The 24,082-nt window shown below is 43.8% G+C and overlaps 1 protein-coding gene across 3 annotated transcripts in view; it reads right to left on the reverse strand.

The window, feature by feature from the left end:
- The window catches only part of NCK2 (NCK adaptor protein 2), a 168,305-nt gene extending 145,181 nt beyond the window's left edge, over positions 1 to 23,124 (reverse strand). For all 3 annotated transcript variants that reach the window (XM_066267859.1, XM_066267857.1, XM_066267858.1), the window contains exon 1: positions 22,806 to 23,124. The gene's annotated coding sequence lies outside the window, so the exon portion shown is untranslated. The remainder of the gene's footprint in view (positions 1 to 22,805) is intronic.
- Between the last annotated feature and the right edge of the window lie 958 nt (positions 23,125 to 24,082).

Genomic DNA, 24,082 nt, shown 5'->3' on the forward strand with positions numbered 1-24,082 from the left:
CCCCCCGCTTTATTCTTCATTTTGAGGATTGCTGAGGATATTCGTGTCCTTTTTTTGGTTCCATATCAATTTTTAGAATATTTGTTCTGTATCTTTGAAGTATGCTATTGGTATTTTAATAAGAATTGCATTGAAGTTATAGATTGCTTTGGGTAATATAGACATTTTAATGATGTTTATTCTTCCTATCCATGAGCACAGTATATGTTTCCACTTGTTTGTATCTTCCCTGATTTCTTTTTTCAATGTCTAAGTCTTTACCTCCTTGGTTAAATTTACTCCTAAACACTTTAATTTTTTTGTTGCGATAGTGAAGGGAATTGCTTCCTTAATTTCTCTTTCTGATAGTTTATTGTTGGTGTATAAAAATGCTGCTGATTTCTGAATATTAATTTTATATCCTGCCACTTTGTTAATTTCATTTATCAGGTCCAGTAGTTTTTTGACTGAGCCTTTAGGGTTTTCTATGTACAGTATCATGTCATCAGCAAATGACAGTTTTACTTCTTCTTTTCCAATTTGGATGCCTTTTATTTCTTCTTTTTGACTGATTGCTGTGGCTAGAATTTCCAGAACTATATTGAATAAGAGTGGTGAAAGGGGGCACCCCTGTCTTGTTCCTGATCTTAAGGGAATTGCTTTTAATTTTTGCCCATTGAGTATGTTGGCTGTCAGTTTGTCATTAATGGCCTTTATTATGTTGAGGTATGTTCCCTGTATTCACACTTTGCTGAGAGTTTTGATCATAAATGGTGCTGGATTTTATCAAATGCTTTTTCTGCATTTATTAATATAATCACGTGATTTTTCTCCTTCCTTTTGTTTATGTGATGAATCACATTTATTGATTTGCAAATATTGTACCAGCCCTGGCTCCCCAGAATAAATCCCACTTGATCATGATGGATGATCTTTTTGATGTATTGCTGGATCTAGTTTGCTAATGTTTTGGGGGGAATTTTAGCATCAGGGATATTGGCCTATAGTTTCTTTGTAGTGTCTTTACCTCGTTTTGGAATGAGGATAATGTTTGCCTCTCATAAAAGGAACTTGGAAGTCTTCCCTCCTCTTGAATTTTTTGAAATAGCTTGAGAAAGATAGCTGTTAATTCTTCTTTGAATGTTTGGTAAAATTCACCTGTAAAGCCATCCAATCCAGGACTTTTGTTAGCTGAGAGTTTTTTGAAAACTGTTTCAATTTCATTTGTTGTAATTGGTCTGTTTAGGTTTTCTGATTCTTCCAGATTGAGTTCTGGAAGACTGTATGTTTCCATTTCACCTAGGTTGTCCAATTTTTTGCATATAGATTGAAGATCTTTTCTGATAGACTGGGGTGGTTCTCTTTGTGACCAACCCCAACCCTTCTCTCAACTCCCAATTTTGACCAATACTATAGGCAGCAGGAAAATGGAGCAAGGCTCTGGTCAGTTATTAAACTATTATGCTAACAAAAGTTAGGGGATATTTTATCACTTTATATTCATTTTGAAATATCCCTTAATTTCTGTAAGCAGTATAATTTGAAAACTTTTAAAAATATTAACTTATGACCCTGGCCAGTTGGCTCAGTGGTAGAGCATCAGCCTGGCATGTGGATGTCCCAGATTCAATTCCCAGTCAGACACAAAGGCAAAGCGCCCATTTTCTTCTACACCCCACCCTCTCATCTTTCTCTTTCTCTCTCTCTTTTTCGTCCCTCCCACAGCCATGGTTCGATTGGCTCAAGTGAGTTGTCCCCTGGAGTGTACCCCCCCTCCACTGAGGATGGCTCTGTGCCCTCTTCCTCAGGTGCTAAAAATAGCTCAGTTGCTGATATACAGCACAACGCCCCAGATGGGCAGAGCATTTTCCCATAGGGGGCTTACCCCGTGGGTCATGGGGAGTCTATCTCTCTGCCTACCCTGCTCTCAATTAAAGAAAAAAACAACAACTCATAAATCTAACTAACATTGCTGAGTACAGATGGAAATAGTTTGGGGGACAAAACCAGATGTAGGGAAGGCCTAGTAAAGGACATGTTGGGGGGTTTAATGGGGGCTGGCCAGGCTGTGCATCTGGAGACAATGCTTCCTGGTTTGTATTACAGAGACCACCCCAAAAGGGGCTGGTGGATAAATACAAAGGGAACAGAATACTGGAAAAGAACACCTAAGTGAAGTAAGAGAGAGAAAGAACATCAGGTTCACTTTACAATGCAGACACTTCCCCATCAGGAAGCATGCCCACATTCTGCCTCATTCTGTCACGGGGCTCACCATGTTCACCGTCCCCACTTTACCCCACTGTCTCCCTACATTCTATCATATCTTTTCTTCTTTTTTCTCCCCTTACCCCCTTTCCCTCTGGTAACTGCTATACTGTTGTCTGTGTCTATAATTTGTTTATCTTTTTGTTTTGCTTAATCCCTTCACCTTATTTAACCCAGAAAATTATTTCCACTTCCTTTAAAAATCTTTTCTAAAGGGTATACAACAATGTGATTTCTACTATATCTTGAGCCAAACAGATTTATAAAAATCTAATAAAGTATTAGGTTTATAATTTCAAGGGGCTCTGCTTGGCAGCAAAGTCTAACCAACGAGCATTAAGAACAAGTTAAACTAGCAGACTGTAGTAAGTCATCTACCACTTGGTGTCCAATCACAAACTGAGCATCTCAGTGTTTGTGGGTCTGAAGTTTGGGCTCCTAACTTGGGGACTCAGCCAGAGAGAGCTCACATACATAACTAGATAGCGACTTATACACTCACCCATTCTGAGCAGTACCTTCGGGAGATCCTCTACCTATTATAGGTGTGGTAAATTTACTAAAAATATTTGCAAGTCTTTCTGAAAATGCCTTTAAAGATCAGATTACCAATTTAAAGAGTAGTAGTCCCATTACCTCTGTCTCACTTGGTCAGTGACCTAAAAGAGATAGTCCAGTTCTATCAGCCATTTTATGTCCCCAAATATGGCTCCAAACAACAATCTCTTATGAACAAAAACTAAACTCACCCTTGAAAGGAAAAGTAGCATACTATGGCTGAGGGTACTCCATGTGCTATCAGAATCCCTTCAGAGAACAAACAGACCACCCACTAGAAAAATAAACTCTTTAAGAATTGGAAGCAGGGCCCAGACTTGGGACTGGGAGGGTGTCCTAAAATCAGTGAGCACTGGCAGCGTCCCTAAAATTCAAGGATTGTTTTAAAGGACATGGAAGTGTGCACAGCATGTACAAATTTAGTCAGTCTGTTGTTACAACAGCAATGACACTGTTTTATAATCACTGTGAGATAAAGTCCTCTAGGGAATACCTTTATTAGGGGGGCCAATGAGACCCTGACTTTCAGAAGCAGTGTAGTTCAGATGTAAAATTGGAGCAACCTTATAGAAATCATTATGGCAACATATCTCAAGAAACATAACGATGTCCATACCATGTAACTCTGCAACCTCTTCTGGAGGAATCTATTAAGGAAAGGATTTAGCAGAAGAAAAGAGTCATTTTCCTTCCTATGTTCCTCAATCAGATGAGACAGTCACTGAGTCTGGAGGCTGCTTTGAGCTGCAACTACAAAGCAGCTGCAGGTAGCAGGCTTTGCCGGGACGTAGTACTCAGAGTACTCAGACACCCATTAGGAGGCATGCACACCCAAGCTCAGCACTGAAATAATTAGGGATGTGGGAGTCTGCCCGTGCACTCCCATTGACCTGCACAGTGAAGATGCAAAGCCAGCCCATTCCAAGTGTCTGCACAAGTGTGTAAATATAACACACCAACATGAAAGCTCTCCAGGGAGACACTGCCACAACTATCACTTGAATACATCAGTTAGGTTCTCAAATCACTTAGCTCATTCTGTTAACCGGGGATAAGGGCAGCCTCTAGACCTGTGGTGAAGATCAAATTAGACAATGCATGTGAGACGTCAAGTGCTCAATAAATAAGATATTATTAGTGTCACACTAATACTTTAGGAATGTTCCTCCACACCATCCATCATTGGAAGAAAATTTGCTGTCGCTGGTATTTATAATTTTATGTATAGAGAAGCACATTGCAAGCAAGGAGAATGTCAATTTTTTTCCACTTTTTTTTTTTTATAACTCATTTTTGTTAAATATGTAGTCAAAAACTCCAGGGACTACTTTGCCATAATGCCCTTGAGAATCAAAAAGTCAAACTCTTTTATATAGAGAGTTTTAAAAGTCACTGTCAGTTTCTTGATACTGAAGTTATTATGTATAAACACCTATGTGCCAAATCCACAACCTAATTGAGTCACTACACTATTAATAATCACAGATCCCAGAACACTGTTTACATGAGAGTTGTTTTTTAGCTATTAAACTGAATATATATTTTCCCATTATGACAATTTAAATAATTAAGTTAAATTTACAGAAACAATGATTAGGCTTTCTATTCAATTTTTAAAAATTCTTTTTAGAGTTTTCTTTTAGAGAACAAATTTTGTTTTATCCACTTTGGGGATGTCTTGTCATCACTGTGCTGCTAGGAATAATTCTGTTAGGCAGCAAAACTAAATGACTTTTCCGTAATGCCCGTGTAGACTTCCTGTGGTGGAAGGTCTAGGTCTCAACAGCTCTTCAAAAAGACAATACCCAGCCCCCACCGTGGTCCTGCCCTCCTGAGCCAGGATACAGAGTAATCTATGCTCCTTTATGCTATGAGCACACCAGGCCTAATAACAACCATAACTTCAAAGTAATGAAGTTATGGATATCTGTAACCACAGCGATGTGATGTGATGTTACTGGTTACTTCCCTGATGCCTGCCACAGGTGTGCTGCCTATGTTCACAATGGGAGGAAATACTAAATTTCAGGTAGAGGCTAATGAAATAAAAATGTAATTTTGGGGGCCACACCAAGTTAATGGACCCCTCTGAAATCCATCCATTCATAGCAGGGCCCCTGGGTTAAGGACTCTGAGTTTAGGGAATCACTCAGAACTTTAGGTCACATTAGGTCACGAACCCAGGCCATCAGATTGAATAAATTCCTAGGGTCCAGACTTGGGGCAGAGGGCTGAAGAGGGCACCTTTTACAGCAGGAGGGCTTGTCTGTTGCTGCGAATAACAGGACCACCTGTTGAGGCGAGGGAGTTGCCCAGACCTGGACCTCCTTCCCCTGGTCTGATGCTCTGCTTGTTACTTGCTGTTTCCTTGGGCAAGTCTCCTCTATCTTGAGAGCTGGCAGAGAGCTAGAGAGAGGGATCACTGTGCTCAACCCCATTCTCACAGGAAACCTATGCTCCAGCAGACTTGCTACAAAGAAACCCCAGACCAGCCCATCCAGAGATGCTGCCCTCAAACTGTGTTTTCCAGCAAAGTGGGAGTCTTCGTTTTCATGCAAAGCCATCAAAACTCACATAACAAATTAGTCAAAACAAAAATTTAAAAAAAAAACAAGATTAAAAAAATTATCAGGCCTCTGAAGGTCAAAATAGAAATCATAAATTACAGATTTAAAGAAAACTGTTCAAAAAGGCACTGCAGATGTTTGTGTTCAGTCAGTTTTAATAAAGAAAATGCACTGATACAAATTATATTCATATAATGAACAAATGCGCTGACTCATCTGTGTAGTTCAGGGGAGGTGGAACAGGACGCAGTCTCCCCACATGGCCCACCTGCCCCCACCTGCAAAGCACACCATTGTTGGGGAGAAGTACAAATAGTAAAGTGAAATAGGCTACTGGCTTCACTCTCACCCTTCCTGTACCCCAAGAGAAAGGTCAGTAACTCTTATCCCTCTGCAGAAAGACTCTCTGGAACCTTCAACCTGCATCCTGTTCAACCACTGGAGAAAAAGGGGCTCTCCTGAGCACCTCCCCGAACCAGCTTCTGAGCTAACTCCCACCTGGCCCAGAGTGCCACTCACAGGCACACCTGGAGCTGGGTCATAGTGCCTGGGCAGGTCTTGAGTGCCAGCAAAGTGCACTCAGGCCAGCAGACTAGCCCTGTGTCTAGCAGGCAGTACCCTATCCTGGGATAACACCATGCAGGACAGGCTCCCCTAGGCTCAGCTTCCTCTAGCTGGAGACAGCGCCCAGGCCACTGCCTTCCTACTTTCACCAGGGATCTGCCTAGGAGCCAAACAGCCACATCAAAGCTGGTGGCATTGGGCACACATGGAAACCATAAGAACTTGCTGGTGGTTTTTACTTGCCCAAACTTGAAGAGTCCACAGGACACTCTGTAACACACTCACTTGCTTTCTTTCACACTAACACGTGTGACAAAATCATTTTCAGACAAGCCTGGTATCTGGACCAGGCTGGTTACACAGCAGGTTTCACAGCTGTAACCTCATGGTTTCCCCCTTGGCTAGAACTCTGAGGGTGTTGCATAAAGGAAGCGGTTACCCAGAAAGCAAAGAATGACCTTGGGTTTACACAAAGTAAGCCACTCAGACAAGTGGGGGTTAGAAGTGTGGGCAGGCTGGTCAGCACAGAGGCCTTCTACAGGGGAGACCAGAGATGAAGTATGACTGGCAGGGAGGAGCTGTGGACAGCAAGTGGGGCTAGATGGGCCCCCAGCTTCCCTCCTCAGGAGCAGTGCCAGGGCCATACTGCAGAGCCTTTGCTGACCACTGAAAATCTCCTGCCTATATGGGGAGTAGCTAATCTCCCATGTGGTCCAAATGCAGCAGTTCTCTCTTATCCATGGTTCCACCTCCCACGGTTTCAGTTACATCCATTCAGCTGTGGACCAAAAACATAAAATAGAAAATTCCCAAAATAAACAATTCATGAGTTTAAAAGTGCAACCTGTTCTGAATAGCACAACGAAATCTCACGCCCTCCCACTCCATCCCACCCAGAACATGAATCATGTTTCTGTTCAGCATCTCCACACTGCAGATGCTGTCAGTCACCGGGAGCCGTCTGAGCTATCAGATTCACTGTCACTGTCTCACAGTGCTTGTGTTTAAGTGACCCTTATATAACTTAATATTGGTCCCAAGTGCTAGAACAGTGATGCTGCCAATTCAGACATGCCAAAGAGAAGCCGTAAAGGCTTCCTTGATGGGAACAGGTGAGTACAATACAGTGAGATATTTTGATACGGAGACCACATTCGCATAACTTTTATTATAGTATATTGTTAAAATTGGTTTATTTTATGATTAGTAATTGTTGTTAATCTCTTCCTGTGTCTAATTTACAAATTAAACTTTATCATAGGTATGTATATATATGAAAAAACATAGTATGTACAGGGTTCAGTACTATCCGTGGTTTCAGGCATCCACTGGGGGTTTTGAAGTATCCTCTGTTGATAAGGCGGCATGACTGTAACTAATGTATACTATATTCATCCTCCTTGAGGAATCAAAGCATAACTCCTTGCTCTTTAAGTGACTTCCTTCCAAAGACTGCAATAGAGACAAAGGGAAAACCAACTAGCTTTACAGTGGAGAATCCTTACAAACACTGCTTCAGCCAGGTGGTCAAGGTTGTCAACAGTGATATAACCATGCTGACAGCATGTACTCTTGACATGATGCAAGGAAATGACACTTTATCTCTGTGGTCTTTCTCCCCAAACCGGTAACCCCAGTATAATCCAGAGGAAAATACCAGACAAATCCCAACCAAGGGACATCGCATACAATAGCTGACTGGCATTCCTCCATAATGTAAAGGTCTTAGAGACAAGGAAGGTCTGAGAAACTGCAGAGCCAAGAGAAGCCAAAGGAGACAGGACGACTGAATGTAATGTGTCCAGGATTGGGGTCCCAGGGCAGAGACAGGACACTAGACAGAAATTTTTAAAAATCAAATAAAGTATGGACTTTAGTTAACAATACTAAATTATAACCAATGTACTATTGTAATGTAAATGCTAATAATAAGGAAAACTGAATGCGGGGTATATGGGAACTATTAATACTAATTTTGAAATTGTTCTGTAAATCTAAAACTATTCTAAAATTACAGATTTAAAAATATATATATATCCTATTTATACATAAATACATATATGCAAAACATAATAGGAATGACTTTCAACATTTACAAACTGTACTTTGGAAATGTAAGTAGAAAATATATTCAACAAAAGGAGCTACACACTTACTGACTAGCTTAACACAACATGATAAGGTTATTGCAATGGTTGCAACAGTACAATTTTTGCTGTTCTTCAGAGAACATATATGTGTACTTTAGCATGTAATATGATAAAAATACTGCATGAGTTTGTAAACAAAAAGGAGATCTTATTCTCCTGAATGAGACCCAACACAAACTTATTTAATCCATATTAAATTCCCTCCTACCAAGGTCCCCAAGAGCCAGGAATCAATGAATTCCAATCAATCTTTAACAACACATCACAAAACATATTAAATGCTCATTATTCTCAAATTAATTTAAACACTAAGCATTAATTACAGTTCATCACAAAAACTAGTTTAAATGAATCCACATCAAATGGTAAAGAAAATGGAAACTGATTGATTTAATGGTAAATGGACAACAAACAGCTAATTATGACCCTAACTGTTTGAACGCCAGCATTAGGTCGCTGCCACATACTAAACGGAGCTAAAACAAAATCAGTCACCTGCAGAAAACAGTTTTGTACCAACTCACTGGCCAAATGGCACAATGATGTGGGTGCTAGATTAAGCAGAAATCGACAATATGAAACAACTGCATTTAAAATATACAAAAAAGAACATCTATAATGAATTAAGACAAAGTTTAAGTTTCAAAGGAAACCCTTCAAACTAGACAATTAGTATAAAAAACCTGTAAAATTCCTGGGTAGGATTGATTTACAATATTCATTAAATCCAGGCAAAGTAATAATTTGACAAAATAAGCCTCTTTTAGATTAAAACGTAAAGGCCTAACACATTGATGTCATTATCAATTTAAAAAGGACTAAGGAAGCACGGGTGTGCTCCCTGCTGTATCGCTCCATTAAGAGTACTGACAGGAGTTTTACTAGTTTTTAAAACCTACAGGACTTAAGCAATTAACATGTAAATCAAGTTTACACTGTTTTAAAATTATGGGCTAGTTCAATGTTTTTCAACTGCTGGTCTGTGACTGGTGCTGGTCCACCAGAAATTTCGTGCCCGTCCGCAAAGAGTCAAGCACCTGAAGTTGTATGAAGATCACAGTCTATAATCATGGGTGGGGGGCACATTTGCCCTCAGCTGGTGTCCCACTGTCTCCAGGGTACATGGACACTGAAGAGTTTCCACAGATCTTGAAGAAAATGTTATCCTCCTTTGGAAAATCTGAAATAAATTCTACCTGGCCTTGGGGACTGTCCAAGAGTTTTCCCTTGTGTCTCCCAGGACCTCACACCGAGCAGCAGTCACTCTGTGCACTTGTTAACTGAGATGACACTTGATTGTGAACCTGTACAATGTTTCCACATTGGTCTATAAGCTCCCTGAGGGTAGGACTTTGGTGCATTTCTGTAGTACCTGGCAGGTTTGCTCTCACATAGCTGGCACCCCAAGGTATTAACAGTGTGACAATTTAGTTATAGCAAAACTGAGACAGCAGTCTGACTTATAGGTCAGATAGGAGGAACACAACAGTGCAATTTTTTCCACATCTCCACACACAGGCTTGTTTGGCCCTCTAACTAGATTCACAAAAAGTTAAGAGCAACATCGATTTACTGATGAAGTCACGTCATGCCACTCTGCTTCAAAGAAACTCCTCTAACACAGAACTGTGCAGTTCAAGTTTTTACATGCAGAATGGCGAAGCAATGAAGGCCTTTTAAAACACTGGAACTAAGCCCCGTTGATGTTCATGACTATAATGCCTTAATTTTGGATTGTATATTTTATTAATAAAAATAATTTCTGCCCCTTTTAAAAACAAAACAAAACAAAACTAAGCCCTTGTTTCACAGAAGACAAAACGGAGGTCAAGAAAGGACAAAATGCGCTGTGCAACTTGAGCCAAATGAGCAGCAGGTGAAAAGGAGAATCTACCTCTCTAGCCCTCGCGTGATGCAAGATGTTGGAAGTTCCAATTTAGAGTAGCTTTTAATGAAGCTCAGAATGGGCGTGTTTTAATCTATCTCCTTATTCTAATTAAAAGTCAGGAAGTTACTGCAGTGAAAGGCAAATATTTTATTTTAAGGAAGGAGATTTTAATAACAAGTTCAAGGCCCTAATGAGGTCCAGTGTCTGCAGCTTTTGATCTGGGCGTCTCACACATACCCCAGGCCTGGTGTACCACTGAGCTCATGGGCCTGAGGCTGCTCCTCGGCCAGGCACCAACAAGACCCCTTGTGGTCAGTCAGTGTGCCCTGTGACCTACCCTGTTCTCATCTACACAATGGCGAACTAACAACACTTGTTTCTATAGAAAAAATGCTGTAAGATATAGACAGATATGACAATTAGTTGTATGCACTGTTTTACAACATAAAACTTCAGAATTTTAAGTCTGTCCAAAGAGTTACCATTAATTTTTTAAAGATCTTTCTCAGCCCTGGCCGGTTGGCTCAGCAGTAGAGTGTCGGCCCAGCATGTGGAAGTCCTGGGTTCAATTTTTGGCCAAGGCACAGAGGAGAAGTGCCCATCTGCTTCTCCATCCTCCCCTCTTCTATCTACCTCTCTCTTCTCCTCCCACAGCCAAGGCTCCATTAGAGCAAAGTTGGCCCAGGCACTGAGGATGGCTCCATGGCCTCCGCTTCAGGCGCTAGAATGGCTCTGGTTGCAATGGAGCAATGGCCCTGATGGCAGAGCATCACCCCCTAGTGGGCTTGGTGGGTGGATCCTGGTTCGGTGCATGCAGGAGTCTGTCTCTCTGTCTCCCTGCTTCTCATTTCAGAAAAATTTTTTTAAAAAAGATCTTTCTTAGTCCCCTTGTGGATGGCAGGATTGAGAAAAAGAAGAGTGATGTACTTTTAACTATCTCCAGCAAGATTAGTTCAAAAATTACAAAGTGTTGGTTTTGTGTTTATCCTAGTAACAGAATAGGAAGAGAAGAGATAAGAAGCAACCAAGTAAAAAGGAAGGGCAATACAACAGGAAACGATTTACACAAAGATCAAGATAAAGCCAAGGAAATGTCTAATTGACAACCCTCCGAATGTTGAGGCTTCTCCCACTGGGTAAGAAAGAGCCAGCTTGTAAGAAAAGAAGTGTGGGCATCAACGTCCTATTCCAGGCAGGCTAACCAGCAACTGTGCCACTGAGCTAGTCACTGGGAGTCAGACTCAGCCAAACTGTCATTTTCCTTTCCCTGTTCCCTGGAGAAAGTCTAATTTGTGGTATTTTTGTTCTCTCTCTTCCAAAGAGTTTATTTTTTAGAACTATACAAAGAAGGAAACACATTTGAAAGCTAACACAGATGTGACCAGCTCAAAGATAATCAGGATGAACCTAGACCCATGAGCTTTAGTAATAACAAAAAAATTTTTCTAAAGACAAGCACCACTTATAAGGTTTCTGTGCTAAATAAACAGATGTCTTTGATTAGACTGAACTCTGAAGATCAATTAGTTATTAAAAGCAATTTACAAAAGACCCCCATTACTTCCTTGTAAGTGAACATTCTAAGAGAAATGAATTTTTATCACAGTTCAGCCAGGGATCAACAGAATCCTTACAAATCAACATTTCATATTTATATCATCCAAATGTGAAGTGGAAAACAAAGCAAGGTGTGCCATAATCTATAGGTAACCATATCACCAAAAAACCATGGTTATGTCCGTTATAAAGAGTCTCCTTTATGCACTTAACTGCAGAGATGTTAATTGAAGTGTTTAGCTCTCTCTCTCTCTTTCTTTTTATTAAGTGAGAGGCAGGGAGGCAGAGAGACAGACTCCTGCACGCACCCCAACTGGGACCCACTGGCAAGCTCACTAGGGGGTGATGTCGATACTCTGCCCATCTGGGGCTGCTGCTCCGCTGCTCAGCAAAGGATATTTCAGCACCTGAGGTAAGGCCATGGAGCAACCCTCAGCGCCCAGAGCCAACTTGCTCGAACCATTTGAACCATGGCTGCGGGAGGAGAAAAGAGGGAGAGAGTGAGAGAGAGAAGAGGTGAAAAAGCAGATGGTCTTTTCTCTTGTGTGCCCTGACCAGGAATCAACCCCAGGACTTCTCTGTGCTGGGCTGCTCTACCGCGGAGCCAACTGGCCAGGTCTATTTAGTAATGTTAAGAGGTATTATTCTTCATGTTTATAAAACTGGGTGGGAGGACCATCTCCAAAGGGGAAACAGTAAGAAAGAATACATTTGCCATTAACTTCAATGTTTAAGCTAAGTAGAGCAGCATTTAGTTATATCAAGGCTGCTGGCACAGTGATTTGGGATCAGGTTGTTCTCTGTGGTGGGGCAGCCCTGTGTATTGCAGGGTGTTTAGCAGCATCCCTGGCCTATCCTCAACTAGATGCCAGGAGTACTTCCCAGTCAGGACAATCAGAAACTATCTCCAGACATCGCCCCGTGTCCTTATGGGCAAAATTGCCCCCAGTTGAGAACCACTAATCAATATATAAAAGTGAAGGTTCAAGTTTCAATTAAGTTTTTTTTAATGCTAGCATTTAAAAAGGTACTTCTGTATTTGTAGAAAGTGAACTAATTTTAGTCCTTAATCCAAACCTAAAAGCTAGTAAGATCCAAAAACAAATGGGAATTTTGCAAGTATTAATGAGCAGTATGTTGAAAACATATTTTCTTCCTTCAACATGTAACACTCTCCAACCTGAGACTTGAAGGAAAAGAGAATCGACTTTTCTTTTCTGGAAGGCAGGCTCAGCTTTCCTGACCAGGGTTGAGTACAGTAGGTGCATGGCACAGTCAAGTTTAAGTAGCAAAGTATTAAATACATTTAGCCACACATCAAAATGAGAATCCTAACAGCAGTGTCTGTTATCCCTGCTCCCCATTTTGTAGAGAATAATGGCATGTTTCTTTACAGCTGTCATTGGGTCCTATCTAATGAACCATATAAAACAGAACAATTAAAAAAACTACGAGAAGGAAATTAAGCAAGATAGATGGCTTAATAGGGAAAGGAGAACTTCTAAACTCAAGCTAGGTCTGTCTAAAGAAGGCAGTAACTAAAACATGTGGAGGGAAACCACGGGAGTGCAGGTAATGAAGACAGATGGGAAACAGACGACTTTAAGACAAAGGGTGGGGCGTAGGGGGGACATTAAGTGAGTCACAGACAAATGTGAAACCCAGAAGGGAGACCCAAAAGAAAAATCTGTTTTCATATGTCTCACCAGATTCTGCTCTTAAATATGTTTCTTTAAAAAAAGTTTGATGAAAATTCATTATTCACTTACATCAAATTTCCTGAAACTGTCTCTAAAATAACCGATTCCCTGTTATTTCTTGCTCTCTTAAAAATACTTAAGCAGCTACAGGTTCTATGTCAGGTGTCAGGGTCCCCACACTGGCATCCATCACTCAGAGCAATGAGAGAGCTGTTTACCACCCATCCAGACCTCCCTCAACACACAGACTCGGCAACAGGAATACAGCTTTTAAAGTGATTGTCCTTAAAGTGAACACAGCTGGCAAGAGGGAAAGAGAGAGACAGCTTCTCCTCTATAGCCGCCTTGCAAGTGACATAATTCAAATATTTGTTGACTTGCAGACATCTTTTAATACTCAGCCAAAATTCAGAAAATATTAAACTGGAGCACATCCTTTAAGGAAAATTGATGTGGACACTGATGGGCTTTGTCCTATAAGATGGCTATGGGCAACTTCTAACACTTCTCACTAGCTGGTCGCCTCACCATTGCTGGGGAAGTTATTAAACTTATTTTAAGTAAATAAATCCTTGCTTCTCCTCCTCCTGGAACATGCTACATAGACAGCGCTGGCCACACTAGAGCAGCCTGACTGCAAATCTAGGCTTGCAAACTGAAATAAGCTGCCCAAGTAGTAGCCCATCTGAAAGTCAGTGTCCCTGAGTCTTGGAACATACAGCAGCCTCTGCCAACAGAGGCTCCAGACTCCTGGTTGTTCCTCAGGTCCACCTGCTCTGGGGCAAGGCTGCCCAATGCTCAGGTGGTAACAGCAATCTTCCAAAAATCCAGGCTAAGACCTCACCTGGCCCCTCTCATGACCTGAGAAGCACAGGTCAAAGCCATGGGGGAGATGCTTCCATGCCTGCACAGATGTTGTAAGAGCACAAAGGAAACGCATTTGGTATGTTGCACCTGGGGTTCTCTGCAAGCACCTACCTACTCACATTTGTGTCACTAACAGGAAACTCATTAAGAAATACAGCTGCAGCTAAAAATGGCCTCCCAAAGGATCTCCAACAGTCAGTCACTCCTGCTTGCCCAGTCCCCGTGGTGGTAAAGATAGGGTGGGGATCTATCACATGGCTCTTTATGAAGGGGCACAATCATACAGACCTGTGCGATAATGCCTGAACAGCAGGCTTGCAGCACATTATTAAATTAAATGCTGTTACTACAAAACAGAAAACCTCCCCCTCCCCCATCATCATGCAAACCCCTGTGCAGCAGTTCTCAACGGTTGGGGCCCATCGCACAGAAGTCACCTGAGAACTCATCAGAAAGGCACATTCCCACACCTCTGCAACACACGTGGGTGGGCCCAGCCACCTGAGGTTTAAGTGGCTCTTCAGGGGTGCCAATACCCATCTCAGAGCTGGCGCATTCATCTCCGTGAGGACCACCGGCTTATGGTAGAGAGTAAGGAGGCCCTGGGAGAGACAAGCAGCAAGGCCACTGGTGCTCAGTGATGCTCCTCTGTGACCCTCCAGAGCGACTCCTCCAGGACCACTGATTCAGCTCTTAATTACTTGTTATGTCCTTCTAAAGTTCAGGGTGTGTCCCCTACCACTGGGCTGAGAGGAGGGGCTCCAGTTCTGATCAATGACTTTCCATCAACATTTCTCAAATCTTGTACCATAATAAAAGATATGGTTCTGTTTATATCTTTTCAGACATTATCTTAATGAAGAGATAGTGGCACAGCTTAGTGATAAGATGAAATTCAGTACTCAGGCGGTCTGAGTTTGAATTAAGATCTACTACATAACCTTACTAGTTATGTGACCTTAGGCAAAATAACCTGCTATGTCTCTACCATATCGATCTATAAAAACAGAAAGTAACCACACTAATTTTTTTAGAGGATTCAATGAGTTATTATTTTGTATACAGTGCTTAGAATGGTAATTAAAATGTGTGCTTATGGGTGTGTGTTAAGGGAAAAGCTAATGATCACTAAAGAAAATATGATTTTATCTTTTGTACTTAAAAATTAAGTATACTTAACATATATCAGAAAGGTGCTGAATACCAATGCCCAAAGGAGTTATTTTACTAAAGACTTACTTCTAGGAGTAATTTAACCCCAAGAATTCAAAACCCATTTTAAAATATTTGTAAAATGTACAAGGAATTTTCATTATATGTAACCAAATCCGATTTTAGTATTCTAAAATTATGAGTACATGAAATATTATTTTTACAACTATATAGATTATACCTTTTCCACTAAAGAATAAAAATAGTGGGGAATCACCATTATTCTAAGTTGTTTCCTCTATGCCTTTTCAGCTATCCCAACTTTAGAAAATACAGACTAAATTAAGAAATTTAAATCACATAAATGTGCAGACCAGCGATTGCAAGTGCAGCGACCCCTGAGGCCGTGTGGCACCTGACCCTGCATGTGGAAGGGCAGGGAGCGGGTGTGCCATGCATGGGGACGTGTGCCATTTCAAAGACTTCACACAAGGAAAACAATGTGAAGTGTCTCATCTCATTAGTAGTGTTTCATATAGGTTACATGTAGAAATAATTATATTTCAGATACTGGGTAAAATAAAACATTATGAAAATTAATTCCACTTGTTTCTTTTTACATTTTTAATGTGGCTACTGGGACACTTAAAGTCATATTTGTGGCCCCCATTTGTGACTCTCATTCTCTTTTAGCAGGACAGCCCTGCTCTCAACAAACTAGCACTTCAAGGGCATTTGCTGGCGGACACTCCACACTGAGAAACACATAGCGCTTACTGCACTCCACCTCTCTCCTCCCACAAGGGCCACGCACAGTTTCCAGATGCAAAGCTGTAGATGCATCATGGTGCCATTTGTAAGGAAGTCTTTCAAAAATACCCTGATTATAAACTTTGGCATTTTGTTATCACAATTAGCAAACTGTCGTTTAGCGTGAAGCCACAGGTGACTGTAGTGACTCAGGGAACACTAAGGACTTGGGACACTGATTCAAAGTCAATGGAGAGCCACCAATGTGGATTGCAGCCAGACTTGAATATGAGGGTGCGGTGAGCAGAATGAACTGGCAAGAGTGGTTAGAAAGGTATTCTGACAGTCCAGGTGAGGGGAAAATAAAATGTACAACAGGACTGAGATGTAAGAGACCTTTAGGAGGTAAAATCAATACCATTTATACTTGGGGGAGTGAGCAAGAATTCAAGGATGACCAAGTTGAGTCAATGATGGGACAGTAGCTGAGAAGACAGGCAAATCAGGAGACAGTGCATACAGCTTGTGACATTCAGACTGTTGGGTGGAAATGATCAGTAGAAAGTTATATAATTTATATGGACTGAGTGAGTGACTGAATGAATGAATCATGAATAAATATACAAGATTTGGAGCTGGAGAGCTGCCAGTCACACAGACATCCCCAACCTTAAGTAATCATCATGGCCAACTCAAACTGGCCCAGCTTGGACACGTTTACGTACTGCTCCAGGTGGACATCAGTGAGCACTGTCAGGGACACTACCTCACATGGCAAAGATTGCAGTCAAAGCAACAGAAGGAAGGCCCAGCCTTCATGGCCTTTCTGCCTAGGGTTGCAACCAACCTCACCCTCTCCCTTAGCTCTCTCCCTCCATCTAGGGCCAGGATGCACTTTCACTTCCACACAAAGTCCAACACTTTCTATTGATCCAATATTTTATTATGACCCTTATCTAAAAAAATTGCCTGTAGTTGAACCCCCTACCCTGAGGGGCAGCATCCATAAATGAACAAGTCAACGCTGTCTCCTCTCCATCATTCTACTAGAAAACTGACCAGTGTCCGGAAGCCCCATGCCAGGGCTTCTTCCTATTTCAAGGTTCTCCAATTAGCAGTAAGCTGCTGTTTCCTCTTCACTCCTGATTGCCCTGTCACGATTCTGGCAAGTGTCCTCAAATACACAGACTCAGATCTGGATGAAGGAAGTAACAGGACTTGCTAAAAACAATCAGCTTTGTTTTTGAACACAAACTTAAACACTGTTATGAACTGGACTGCCCCCTCCCAATATTCACATTTTGAAGCCCTAAACTCTGATGTGGCTGTATTTGGAGATAAGGCCTTTAAGGGGGTAATTAAGGTTAAATGCGGTTATAAAGGTGGGACTCTAATCCAATAGGACTGGTGACCTTCATAAGAGAAAGAAACACCAGAGAAAAAAGCACCTGTGAGGACACTCCAAGAAGGTGGCCATGTACAAGTTTGGAAGAGCCTTACCAAGAACTGAATCTGCCAGCACCCTGATCCTGGACTTCCCAGCCTCCAGACTGTGAGAAACAAGTGCCTGTTTCATCCCCAGTCTGTGGTGTTCTGTGATGGCAACCCAAGCACATCAATAGGCACACTAAACAGAAACAAGTACTCTTCAACTTGCTGGCCCCTAATAGTGAAGCAAGGATAAAAGTTCACTGAAACTGTTCCTGTCTGCTCCCTGAAAACCGCTCATCTTCAAAGAGTCAACTCACATGTAGAATCAACCCCTGCCAACATTTGCTCACATGTGCAACATGGCACTGCTCCAGGCTCACGACACTCCATGCCATCAGGGCATGCCTGTGGGTCAGGAGCCTCAGAAAAACAACTCTACCTAGCACCATTTGGTGTTCTTTAGCTGCTGACTGCTCAATGAGGGGTCAGGGTGTAGAAGAAAAGGACTTACACCCAAGTTCAAGATTTCTCTAGCCCTGGCAGGTTGGCTCAGTGATAGAGCGTCAGCCCAGCATGTGGATGTCCTGGGTTCAATTCCCAGTCAGGGCACACAGGAGAAGCACCCATCTGCTTCTCCACCCCTCTCTCTCTCACTTCACTCTCTCTTCCTTTCCTGCAGCCTTGGCTTAATTGGAGCGAGTTGGCTCTGGGTGCTGAGGATGGTTCCGTGGCCTCTGCCTCAGGCACTAAAAAGAGCTCAATCACTGAACAATGGAACAACACCCCAGATGGGCAGAGCATCATCCCCTAGGGGCTTGTTGGGTAAATCCTGGTCAGGGTGCATGTGGGAGTCTGTCTCTCTGCCTCCCTTGCTCTCACTGAATTAAAAAAAAAATTGTCATCCTTATTACTCTCCTTGAGTTCCAGTCTTTTCACACCAAAATAAGGCCTCAAGCCCATATTACCATGTTATTTCAAATATTAAACATGATGGCATATGTGAAAAGCAATTTGTAAACTATAAATTACCATATAAGCATTAGTCTCTTTAATTTTTATCAATGGCATTTTAGATCTTAATTAACAACTGACCATCAAAACCAGTCCATTTTCCAAAACTGCCTCAAAAGAGGAAATTGCAATATTTAAATTCTGAGTGCACTTGAAGCTTATTTTTAAAAAGAAAAATAAATAAAAATACAAATGGTAGGAAGAAGTAAGGTGGCACCAAATAACTAATGTAAAAGGCAAGGATAACAATATTCTGACCAGAGCTTTCTAGTTCAGGTTGGCATAGACAGACCATCTACTGGAAAGTAAAGTATTTAGCAGTACCACCAGCTGATTATATAGTTGCTTTGGTTTGTTGTTTTGCTTTTGTTTTTGTTTTTATTTTTAAGTTTAGCTTAAGGACTATAAGTACTTCATTTGACAGAGAACTTACCAAATAGAGAAGCTACCAGAGCAAATTCTCCCACTGTCTGGACATCCCGGGGGAAAAAGAATTTCACCATGTCAAAGAGGTTGTGAGCAGAGGTGTAAGGATTCTGGAGACCACTTAGTACTCCTTCTCAGTGGGAACCTATAGCCCTAATAATTCAACAAGCTCAGAAATTTAATATTGATGGCCTTGGCCAGTTGCTCAGTGGATAGAGCGTCACCCTGGCATATGGACCTCCCAGATTGGATTCCCTGTCAAGGCACACAGAGAAGCGACCATCTGCTTCTCTCCACCTTCCACCTCCTCTTCCCCTCCCCATTTTATTGAAGCATCAGCCTCAGGCACTGAGGATAGCTGGCCTGATTTGAGCATCGGCCCAAGATAGGGGTTGCCGGGTGGATCCTGGTCAGAGTGCATGTGGAAGTCTGTTTCTCTATTTTCCCAGTGCTCATTTAAAAAATAAAATAATTGAATATTCATTAATTCAATCAGTATTTGTTGGGCATCCACATGTATAAGATACAAACACAAAGAGACCTTAGAGCAGACTGTGAGAAAGGCTTACGTGTTTGAATGTGTGTGTGTGTGGGGGGGGGGTAATAAATATACAAATTTTGGGATCTGTTCAATATGAAATGCAGGAAAAGAAAAACCAGTTTTTTAAATTGTATTACTGTAGTGGCCTAAAGAATTAAGAAACTATTTTTACTTTAGCTGCATATTTTCGATAACCAGCTGAAAGGCTGTCATGGCCTCCTTCTAAATTTCCTTAACTCAAACATCCAACAACATGCTACATGATATAGTTTTTAGGTTAGGCCCTTTGAAAACATGCCTTAAAGGGTTTCCATCAGCCATGGACAGTTGGCTCAGCAGTAGAGCATCAGCCTGGTGTGTGGATGTCCTGGCTTCAATTCCTGGTCAGCGCACACAGGAGAAGTGCCCATCTGCTTCTCCACTCCTCCCCCTCTCTCTTCTCGCTCTCTCCTCTCCTGCAGATATGGCTCGATTTGCTCTAGAGAGTTGGCCTCAGGCTCTGAAGATGGCCCTGCTCTGAGGATGGCTTTGTGGCCTCCACCTCAGGTGCTAAAATAATGGCTCCATTGCAGAGCAATGGAGCAATGGCCCCAGATGGGCAGAACATCGCCCCCTAGTGGGTTTGCCAGGTTGATCCCTGTTGGGGCACATGCAGGAGTCTGTCTCTCTGTCTCTCCTCCTCTCACTAAAGATAAAAAAAAATAAAAAATAGAAAAAGGAAAGAGAAACAATTTCAAAGTCCCATTTGCAATCCTCCAGATGGGAAAACTAATTTCCTAAGCCTCTGGGGTGAGTTCTGGGGAGTTTCCACTTCATTTGTGAAAAAAAGTTAGCTTACTAGTTTTCCCAAACATCACTCACTGCCCTGCCAGTTCCAGAAAACAATCTACAACTTTTCAGCCGGTCAGCCTCATTTTTTAAGGGAACCATGTTCACAGCCCTGTCCCCCAGTTAGTCGGGGCAGCTAAGAGCATGTGGGCCCAGAGAGCAACACAGCCTTATCTCACCAGGGCAAACTAACCTAATGCAAGTGAGCAAGTAAAGGACTCAGGCCATTCTAGGTACTCAGGTAGTCTTCAGGGTATTTTAAAATGTTATCCATTTTGTACACATGCAAGGGAAGTTTCTGGTGTATTTAACATGGATATTAACACATTTCTCAAACACTGTATGCATAAGATCTATTTGTTGGAAAACTCAAATAATCCCCCCAATGGAAATAAGAGGTTGGTAATGTGGCAGGGTCCAAGAGATCAGGATGAAGAGAATTTAAATATGTAGCACATAATAAAGCAGAACTCAAAGACTGAAAACTGAGCATTAGCTACCTGTAAAGTACCCTAACCCAGCCCCACCCACTTAACAAGGGACAGTTTCTTCACAAGTGGGCACGGGAGTGATGCAGTAGGCAGTTCTCCCAAAGGCAATCTGCCACCCAATTTCATCCTTTGTTCCATGATTGGTCCTGGTGAGTGTTTATGGGGCAACTGGGAAGCTCAGAGCCCAGGTGGGGTCTGGAGGAACTTATCACTGCTTTGGGTTTTTTTTTTAATTGATTTGGGGGGTAAGAAGAGAGACACACAGACAGACACACAGACTCATCGATCTGTTCCTGTATATTTCCCAAACAGGGATCCAATCAGCAATGTCTGCACATCAGGACGATGCTCTAATCAGCAGAACCAGCTCACTGCTTAAAGTTCTCAATTTCAGTCTCATGTAGGTGCAGCCAGAAGACCACTGAGATCCTACCACGTTTTCTGGTCAAAGCTACATCTAACCAACCTCAAGGAGAAAATATTAAGGTAGGATCTTCCCTTGTAGTCACTGCTTCACAAGCATGGTTAGCACCTGTTTCCAGGAAATTCCTTTTCCAAAACCTAAAAACTGCAACTCCAGCCCAATCTTCATGGTAAGTCCATTTCTACTCCACATGTCCAGCGACTGCCATTCTCTTTATATAAATACACAGGTGTTTGAATCCCGTTACTAACTTACCAGATTATGAACAATGGGTAAGTGAATTAAGGGAGTGCTCAGGAGCAAATCTTAGACCTGTTGTGATAAATTAAAGTAGCCCAGATTAACTTCATTTTCAGTCATTTTAAGGAAAAGGACTATTGCTAATGAAATCAAATGCCGTGCTATGAAAGGCACTCAGAATTACTCTCATTCCTACCAATATCCCTTCGGAGAAACCAGAGAACAGAGAGAAGCAAGGGCTGGGCCTGGGCCAGGAAGGGCCTCGCCTACCTGTGCCACCTAGAGAAGCCACGCCCACGGGCCTCCCTTCCTTCAGTTTCCTTTTGGGTCAATAGAAGGAATGGGCCTGCTCAAGGGTTTAGGGTCCTTGGCCCTAGCACTGGGGCCTGCTCACCCCATCATGCAGACAGATGCAAACTTGGCAGATTCAGCCTTACACCTGTTGGCAAAATAAACAAAGCCAAAAAAAGAGGAAATTGCCAACTGAACTGTCTTTAAGAGACAGGCGCAGACTCCACACACGTTGCCGCTTTGTCCCTCAAGCTGTTACAACGCTAGTTAAAATTCATCAGCCAGTGACCGGCAGCATCCCTCGTAGACTTTTCAATGCGATCATCTACAAATTAAAGTGTTTTGCAAATTAAATCCCTCCACAAAATGACGCGCTAACCGCACTTACGCGGGAGTTACAGTCAACGTCTTAAAAGTCACACACCAATTTCTCCCAGAACCACTCAGTGGTTAAATAATCCTGAATAAACAGAGAGGACAATGAGTAATGAGAAACTTTGTTTCAGGTGGCTGTATGAGTCTTGTAAATGTGGGACAGGGTGCAGAGCCTGAGTCCCGGCACAAAGCGCCCTCGCCCAGGCGAAGACCTCCTTTATGCGAGGTGACAACAGCTTTGTGAGAGATCGTAAATAGTTCCAATAAAAACAGTAAGTTCCGCGGGCCGGCCGCACTCGGCCTCCCGCATACCTGCGCCGGGACCGGCGATTCGCAGCTATTCTTCCCGGAGACTCGCGCCCCGGCGACCCTGGCTACTGCACGTCCCATACAGGCCCCCGGTTTCGGGCCCGCCGCCAGCCCGCAGGCACGGTGCTCTCCGGTCCCGGACACCCGCCGCCCAGGACCCTGCCCCCGCCCGCGGCCTTGGCGGCGCCCCTCGCCCCGGTACCGGTCTCCAGAGCTGAGCGCCGGTCCCGCAGGGGGAAGGTGCGGAGTCGGGAGGTGCCGGTAGCCCGCGGCCACGGGACCAGGCCGCGGCGGGCAGAGGGCACCGGTGGGGAGCGGAGAGGACCGGTCCCCTGACCCCTTTCCGGGTGCGTTCCGCCCCACGAGCCCGCCGCACTCCAACTCCACCGAGCGGCCCAAGTTTGCGGCCCCCACTCCGAGCCCGCCAGCCGGGCTTACCTCGCCGCCCGCCGCCCGCCGAGGCCGGAGGGCAGCGGCGCGGGTCCCGGGGCGGCGGCCGCGCCCGCCCAGGCGCCGCTCTTTGTCTGCGCCGCTCCGTCTTCCCGCCGCTCCGCTTGGCGGACGCTGCCCGCCCGGCCGGACCTTGCCGGCCTGGGCGCCGCGAGCTCCCTGCCGCCAAGCCTCCCGCCCCCCGCTCAGCCGCGCGCCTCCGGCCTGACTATCCTCTCCGCTGCGGCGGCTGCGGCGGCGGCGGCGGCGACGGCGGCGGCTGCGGCAGAGGCGGCGGCGGCGGCGGCGACCCCTCCCCCGGCGCGGCGCCCGCCCTCCGTGCTCCTCCCCCACCTCCCACCGCTCCTCCCCGCCACGCGGTGACACCGCCTAGGGGCCGGCCCAGCTCCGGAGGCGCGTGGGGCCCAGACCCTCCTGGGGGCGGTGGGCTGCTCTGGAGCCCACGCGCGGTCGTTCTGGGAACCACACCGGGACAGGACCGTGCTGGGGGACACCCGGTTCGCAGGGCGCGCGGCTGTCCAGCCTCCAGAGCGCCAAGCGGGCCCGGGCCGAGGGGAGGAGAGGGTCCCTATTCCTAAAACGACTTGCAGGGGGAGTGGGGGCAGGAGTAGGGTTGAGGGACGAGAGGAGATAAAGGCCACAACTTCCATCCTCCGGTGGGTGATCTTCCCATCCTCTTTTTGTTTGTTTTATTATTTTTTAATCACGATGCTCTAGTTGGCGAGCGCCCTCCTGACGGAAGTATTCCCACGGCACTCGCAGCAAGCCAGGCCTGCTTTCTATCAGAAAAGTGACTTCCATGAAAATGTCTCTTCCTCTCTAATTGCTTGTGGGCATCTTTATTTATTTGCCTTCTATCTATTTACTTTCCCAAGCAGACACTTTCTCACTCCATTCTCGTCGGAAGCACTTTTGAAGAGGAAAGGAAACCCAACCTCTGCTGCCTCCCATGGGTTGAGTATGGCTCAAGTACAACCATGGGTTAGATTCCTGTAAGCAGCTGCAGGAATGTGGTCCCCGAGAGTATTGTCACTAGTACTGGGACTAGTCCAGTCACCTTGGCTACATGAAATGGCTTACCTATGAACAGACTTGGAATATTAACCCCAAGAGTTTTCACAGGCATATGCATCCAGATGTCTGTTCTCCAATCTCCTTCCCATATGGCTTCCCAAAAGGAAATCCTGCCATTCAAATGATTCTGATTTCCTGGCAAAATAGCCTGGGTTCATGTTAATGAGATTTCTTTCTTAGGCTCCTGGCTT

This window comes from Saccopteryx bilineata, chromosome 3 (genome assembly GCF_036850765.1).
Source record: "Saccopteryx bilineata isolate mSacBil1 chromosome 3, mSacBil1_pri_phased_curated, whole genome shotgun sequence".
In the NCBI taxonomy this organism is placed as follows: Eukaryota; Metazoa; Chordata; class Mammalia; order Chiroptera; family Emballonuridae; genus Saccopteryx; species Saccopteryx bilineata.